The sequence below is a fragment of the Haliotis rubra genome, unplaced genomic scaffold (genome assembly GCF_003918875.1).
Source record: "Haliotis rubra isolate DU_JTF1 unplaced genomic scaffold, ASM391887v1 Scf1684, whole genome shotgun sequence".
NCBI classification, from domain to species: domain Eukaryota; kingdom Metazoa; phylum Mollusca; class Gastropoda; order Lepetellida; family Haliotidae; genus Haliotis; species Haliotis rubra.
The window spans coordinates 1-7,750 of NW_025765652.1; the positions used below are offsets into that span (position 1 = coordinate 1).

Consider the following 7,750-nt stretch of genomic DNA (forward strand, 5'->3'; position numbering starts at 1 on the left):
GTATCACAGAAATTGAATATTCTTGCCACCTGTGGAGTGAGCGAGTTTAGAATTGTAAAACATATCCTTTCTGGACTTTACAAAATTCAGTCTTTCATACTTATTAATCGGGTAGGGTCCATACGGGTAGCAAGACACTCTAAGTCCCCATGGTCCCCTAGATGTGGTGATCTACCTTCAGTTGTTAGAGATTACTGGCCCATTATTACATTGTATTGTCAAAATAGTTTTCTACTTTTTTAAAGTTACGTACCAGCTAAGTTTTAACTCATTTTGTGATAATGTGGTGGTTTTACTGTCCTTCGTTGACAGGGTTTTATATATTATCTGTAGCATGGTATAAGTTAAGAACTAGTTTAGTCACGATATGGCTGAAATATTGCGGATGTGACTTTAAATTTAACTCCCTCACTCACTCCACTTTCATACTTATGCAATAAATAAATTATCAAACCACCATAGTAAAGTGGTTTGGTAAAATGTAAGTTGAAAGATTTTGGCCTCTTGTAGGTCTGGGTCCAGAACTACAAACCCCAGGCACGCCATCAGAGGCGACTAACGGTCAGTTGGTCCAGTGCGTGGACTTGGTTGACTCGTGTCATTGTGTTCCAGTTAAGAATATTGACACTCCATGAGGTTAATTTGCACACCTTTTAATGTTAATACCTGCATAAATGTACAAACACGCTGACATTAACTCCTATGAGATATGTCAATAATAAAAATATATAATCATAATAATTATCATCAACACACTACATACTATAGACAAAGGACACAAAATTGGTGACATCATTCAGGGCGAAACTACCATTCGTAACTACTCGCCTCTTTCCATGACCTACAAAAAGACTAGTATGCCATTATAGCCAAGAGTCGTGGCAAAACAATCAAATCATGCGCGTAATTAAAACGCATTTTCGAAGCATGAAAATAGCGGCACCGTCAAACTTTGAAACTTTCTAAACTATGCAAAGCACAATTTAAACATAAACTTTGAACTAAAGGATCAGCAACTCCTCAACACTGAAACATCTTAACCTTGAGGGAATGAGTGTATAACTGTTTTGCCCATGGGATATGGGATTTTCTAGAATTACCATGTTTGGTAATTGAAAGTGATATTTCCTTGGAAATAGTTCTAAACAATTTTCATCTCCTGACCTTTTGCTTTTAGGCAAGGCCCAGTCGTGAACATGGCCACGATAGGGGTACGAGTCGCCATCAGGTTGCCAGAATGACATGAGTAGTTATGAATGCGCAAACTACAACACAAACTTCACTCATACAGTTGTCAGCCAATCAACAAATAGTAACTGTTGTCTGTGCATGTGACAGTTTTCTTCTCACTTACTTGGTCAGCCAATCCAAACGCCATAGAATCACTTGCAGTTTATACAATTGTCTTCAATAAAGAACACACATTTCACTCTAGTAAATATCTAAACAGACGGGTTCTAACATTGTAAGCGTATTATACAGGTACATACATCTGATCACTCTTACACAACATTTCAACATCAGCTGGGATCAACAACAAAATCTGATTAAAGTACTGTGCCTGGATTTTCCGAAACTCTCCTGGCAGCTTAAGATTGTCGTAAAAGTGCCATACATTAACATTATCAGTACAACTATCTATCTTAGCGCTAAAGTGGAGCTTGAAATCTAGGCCCCTAAATAAATAACAAACTCTTATACACAGTATAACAACAAGAGAGTCCAGTATTTTATAACAATAACATGCAAACAATTGAGCACTATGTGACTAGACATATTTGTACCAGCGGGGATGAAATGTAGTTATATTGCAAAAGAATAATGCATTCGGCAGAATATATAGACATACAAAGTAAAAAGATTTTCCACAGACCAATATATACTTGGGAAAATAAGGGATCACATGAAAGCACAAGTGTTCCTTTATTTTTCATATTTGATTATGCAAACTTTTGTTTTGATTTTCAAATTTTGTTTGTCCATTTCAGTTCAGAGATTGTACAGTTGATTGCATTTATCAATATTTTTTCAGAGCATCAACAATGAAGCCAACTCAAAAATCATAGACATGTCAGGTGTATGATTTTATAATATATATAATACAAGGTTTCTAGCTGAAATTGAAATTTAGTAAACATTAATCTTACAAAACAATAATTCTTTCTACTTTGTACACATCTTTGACGATATTAGCAAGACAATCAATGGATAAACCAGCAGGATAATGCTAAGTTACTAACAGACTAACTGAACTATTGTTAAAGAGAATGTCTTCTATCAGAAATAGGAACATCACAATGTGTAGGATTAATAAAGTTTTCAACCTTTCTCCCACAATCCTGTACACAAGATTGCACTTTATGAATACACGTTGGAGGCTAGTAAGGAATAATGGAATTGATGTACTTTTCAGAACTACTGTCGATACTTGAGAGCCACCGCATACATAATATCAAACAAAGATGACGATTCGTTCATCAGGGGATATGCTACCGTCTTGGTGAAGGTGAGATCTTTATTATGACTTGTTGAAGCTTTAATTACATTTTTGTACTCCATGCCCGTAATTCCTTACTCTCACACTTTCATTACGGTAGGTGTAGCCTGAGAGCAAACCGTCTTAAGGGATGTTTGATGAGACTCTCAGTGCCGAAGCCGGCCAGACATACAGCAATGTGTGTGAATGATGTCGCGATTTCTCATTACACGATCAGTGTTGTAATAAATAAATAGTAGTAGTCAGAAGAACTTCATCACTGATATTATAATAATCGATTTCCAATATTCTTCTGATATAAGAGAGAATCGTATGCAGAAACATTGCAGTTCTTTACCTTTACCAAACACAGCGGGTAATTCTCTTAACCTATACCTACTCTATTGAGATAGTTGATAATAGTTTAAACTTTACATAGCTTTAAGTTTATACAACCCATTTCTTGGTATCGATATACTGAATTCCTTCAGCTGTCCCCTGTTTGCAACTTTCAATTACTGGCAGATTGCTTCTGATCTGAACATAGGGGAGATGGCTGGGAAGGGACAACGCCGCATGAACTACTGAAATTTTTGGAGTCCAGGACAACCCTGATAATGCAGGAGGTATCGAACACTGTCTTGAGTTAAGACAGATGGATTTGAAACTATCTCTGCATGATTACCACTGTCAAAAACCTTCCCATTTTATTTGTGAAAAGGAACGCATACCATACACCAACCGTTTACATGCAAACCTGCAACATAGGGACGGTTGTATGCAAACCTGCAACAGAGGGATAGTTTGCATACAAACCCGTAATGAATGGACAGTTTGTATACAAACCTGTAACAGAGGGACAGTTTGCATGCAAACCTGCAATAGAGGGACAGTTTGTATTACAAACCTGGCAATAGATGGACAGTTTGCAGTGAAACTCTGTAACAGATGGACAGTTTGCATGCAATCCTGCAACAGAAGGTGAAATAAAGCTCTTCAGCAAGTTGTCTTGTGTTGTTGTTTTCTTTGTCTTGTTCTGCTTATATTGAGGCACTTTTGTATCTAAATGGTATTTGATGAGTGAGTTGGCATGGTTTTACACCGCTTATAGCATTATTCGGTTATACCAGAAAAAGCAAAGAGTGAGTGAGTGAGTGAGTACCCATGTCGGGAATAGAAGCCAGGTGTTCGGAGAGACGATCGAATGCTTTACCCACTGGGCTACCCTGCCGCCCCTCATAGCATGAGACAACTGAAATAGGCCTCCCACAATTTATCTGAACTCGGGACCTCTGCATCCGTTATTAACAAGAACTCCTTGGACGATAACCATACTGAGTTTGATAATTAGATTATTGTTAGAACGAACTTATAGTCTCTGAATTTGATTTGAAACCATAACCGATTTAACTGAAGACACTGTGTAATCCGCACGAGGTGCGAACTAAACTCATCTGTGAAAGGGTTGTAGGTGCCTCTCGTATTTTTCTTATACATTTGTAACATAATAAACATAATCTGTCCCCAAAAGACAAACAACTACTTCTTCAATGCAATAATTTGGTAGGTAATAACCCTTGTTTTCACTCTCTCATGCAGTCATTTTTTCAGGGTTCAACTAGGATATCAAAAATGATGATGAGAATGAATAATTCCATATGAAGCCAATTGTAATTGCAAAATCATTAGATGCTAGTCCAAGATATACGACATATAACAAAGACCCTTGATATTCGCTACAGCAGTGTGTGAGGAGTGAGTTTAGTTTTACGCCGCACTCAGCAATATTCCAGTTATATGGCGGCGGTCTGTAAATAATCGAGTCTGGACCACACAACCCAGTGATCAACAGCATGAGCATCGATCTGCACAGTTGGGAACCGATGACATGTCAACCAGGTCAGCGAGCCTGACCACCTGATCCCGTTAGTCGCCTCTTACAACAAGCATAGTCGCCCTTTGTGGCAAGCATGGGATGCTAGAAGACCTATTCTATCCCGGATCTTCACGGGTCAGACGCTACAACAGACAAATAAGAACATCGTGAGACCTTTGGTATTAACTCAGAAATCTTGTTCCACGTTGTTATGTGTTGATTCTCAAGTTGAAAACAAACAACAAGGAAATGTGATGTAATTAACTGTTGTGTTATGAAATTAACTAAGTTTACTAATTTGTAGCCAATGACTACTAAGGTATTAGAGAAGAAGCAAATATAAAAACGAAAAAATAACTAAAAAGAAAAGACCCCAAAGAATGGCAATACAAACTCAAACAAAGTACGAAGGAAGTGATTAAAGCACTGAAAAACAATGATGATAATATTCTATCCATTGCAGTTTCCAAAATAGGCAGAGTATCTGGGAAAAAATTATGTCCACGCTGCTATTCTTCATGTAGGTTGTAAGATGTAACACCTGGGATTAAGAGGGAAGGAGGCTCCTCTTACATACCTATGAACATGTCTGCAGGAGATTTACACTACACCTGGGCCGTGAATATACTGAAACATTCTGTAGGGTCGTACTTCCTGTGCTAACGTCCATAACCGTTTTAAATATAGCACAAGTCGGAAGATAGCAAACCATGTCCCTCAACGACTATCCAAATATACAATTCAACTACACTTGGGAAGATAAGTACACAGCATAGAATACTTACTAGTTTTGTATTTATAAGAGTCGATTTTCTTCCATGTGTATATCTGCTGATTTATGGATGCATATTTGAAAAAGGATCCTTCTGTTCTCAAGAATATCTATGATTTTGGGTACTGAAGTCCGTGTTTCGCTAAAACATAAATCACTGATACAATCAATACTTGCCATATCAGTTTGTCTGTTCCATACAAAACAGCAACCTTCATACTAACATTTTAGTTCTAATGGCTCAAAATTAGAAAGTGGACTCATTCGAGGAGTTGTGATAACAAACAGATCATACCTGCAGGAAAGAGGGTTTTGAAAAACCGTTTTCGCTATTGCTCTGGAAAGAATAATATATGATATATTTGAATTTTGAAAACATTAAAGGAGAAAGTTAATATTGTTCGAACACAATTCTTAGGCATTAACTGCAAAGGCACACCATGGCGACTTTTGAGGACCCTTTGAAGCGTCAATATAACCTATTAACTGGAAAAAAGAAAACCGTTCGCAGCCAAACATTTCGTACGTAAAACGACAAAGCATATTCATACGTTATATTTGAGGTTTACACTCTCTCGAGAGTAAAGAGACGCATTCCATAACCTAATCTGGTACTTTACTTCAAGACAATGTAACATGTTCATTAACCTGAATGGCTGTATTTCGTGGCAAGGCAACTTCATTGATCGATTGCCTTTGATGTGTGCTCGTGTATTCGGTGCTCAAGGTTAAAACAAAATATTATTTGTAGGTGAGGAATTGTATCATGGCATACATACGTGATGTTGTGCTTTAGCGTGTTTGTTTTGGATGTTTTAACCAACACATTTCGCTCTAAAGTCGGTGGTGCTGTTAAGGAGCTGTTGGTTCCGGTTTCGCACTCGATACTGTGTCCGTGTCGAAGCCGCAAATCAATAGATTATCATTGCTCCCTGGTGCTCTTACATGTTGACACTGATTTCTTAGCGAACGGTGATGCACAACCGGAGCCGTTATCTGCTCTGGGACCATCAAGGTTCCCTGAAACTGAAGTGCTGGGATTGACTGGGTTGGTGCTGGATGTGGGGCTGGACATGGGGCGGACCTTTGGGTGTGGGGCTGGAAGCCGGGTACATTGCTGGGAAGGTGGGAACGGTGGCAGATGGTGAGCACAGAGGTAGGGGGTCTGGGCCTGGGTGCTCGGGACTGAGGGCGGTGGGCAGACTGGGGTGGTGGGAGGGCCGGGCGGCGGAGAATGGGAGGGAGTGGGATGGCGGGAGGCTGAGGCGGGCGTTGCGGCAGCTGGGAGGGATGTGAATTCATGGGGAACAGCTGCGGGCGGGATGGAACTAGCATTTGGAGGCTGGGACGGTGCTGGACGTAGAAGCTGGTGGTGGAGAGGATTGGGATGGGTCATGCAGAGAAAAGTGCTGGGTGGCAGGAATGCTGGGAGGATGGAATGGCAGGATTCTGGGGTGGGAGAGTTCATTTAGCAGAGGACTCAGGAGGGATGGATATGCTGGGGCTTATGAGTGCTAGATATACAACTGGGAAATAAGAAGGATTCGACTGGGTGCCAAGCAGAATAGAAGAGATGCCATGCGGGAGACCGTTGGGGGACGGAACCGCTGGCGTGCAAAGGTGGAGCCTTGGCTGAACATTATGCCATGGCTGAAGAACCGAGCCCTTCAGCAGAGCACCAAGAAAGAATGAAACCCTGAGAAGTCTTTGCTCAGGCTCGTCAGCTGGAGGACTGCCTTCAGGCGGCTCTGAGTGTTGCGTCAGAATATCGCCGGGTAAACCATCGCAAAAGTCGGCTGCGGCTCTGGGAGACTGAGCAGGCGCGGCCTGCCAGAATGCTGGCTGCCGACTTTGGTTGCGGACTGCGGGCCGGCCCTTCAGCTGCGGGTCCCGGGGCATCCGCGCTGGCGCCGACGGAATAACCCTCCAGCCCATCCGCTGCCGACCGTGCTGGAAAACCGGGCGTTGAGAAAACCGCAGCCCTTTCTTCAACTGCGGCGGACTTTTACTACAGCAAACTCGCAGGAGACGACAGCTCCAGGCGCAAAACTGGCGGGTTGCTGGCACTCACGACCGCTGCGCTGACATTGCGAAGTGCGCGACGGGACGCCGGAACTCAGCTAACTGCATGCGAAGCGAAAAAGGTCCTTCTGGTTCGCGACAGCTTGCGTTAAACGCTCGGCGCTGGAGATCAGCACGCGGAGGACTTCGGCCATGCGGCATGCCGAGAACGTGAAGAAACTGGATCTCAATGCTGCTTTCTAAATCGAACAGAAACCTATGCGCATTACCTTCGCTGGAAGTAAACCTGCGAAACCAGAATTTCTTGGGGCTGAGAACATGACTTTGTGCGTTCGTGCAACTGGCTGGCTGGCTTCCTTTCGGTGCTGGAACTTTAATTCGAGACAACTACATGAATTTTGTGAAGTTATCTTTAAACAATTGCTTTACTCAGGCGCGGTTGATTCCAGAAGGAAGTTTGAATTTCAGTTCAACCTGCTCAGGAACCTCGGTCTTCAAGCAATTTCAAAGGGCTGGGCATGCGCTTTATGCTGAACTGAAACTTCGAATTCTTTGTTTGAAGTGCAGCAAACTGGTACTGGGCTGCTCGTACCCTTTGCTATGA

At 41.7% G+C, this 7,750-nt stretch overlaps 1 pseudogene; it reads left to right on the plus strand.

The window, feature by feature from the left end:
- Window positions 1-2,413: 2,413 nt before the first annotated feature.
- LOC124272312 lies at window positions 2,414-3,421 on the plus strand (annotated as a pseudogene).
- Window positions 3,422-7,750: the final 4,329 nt, after the last annotated feature.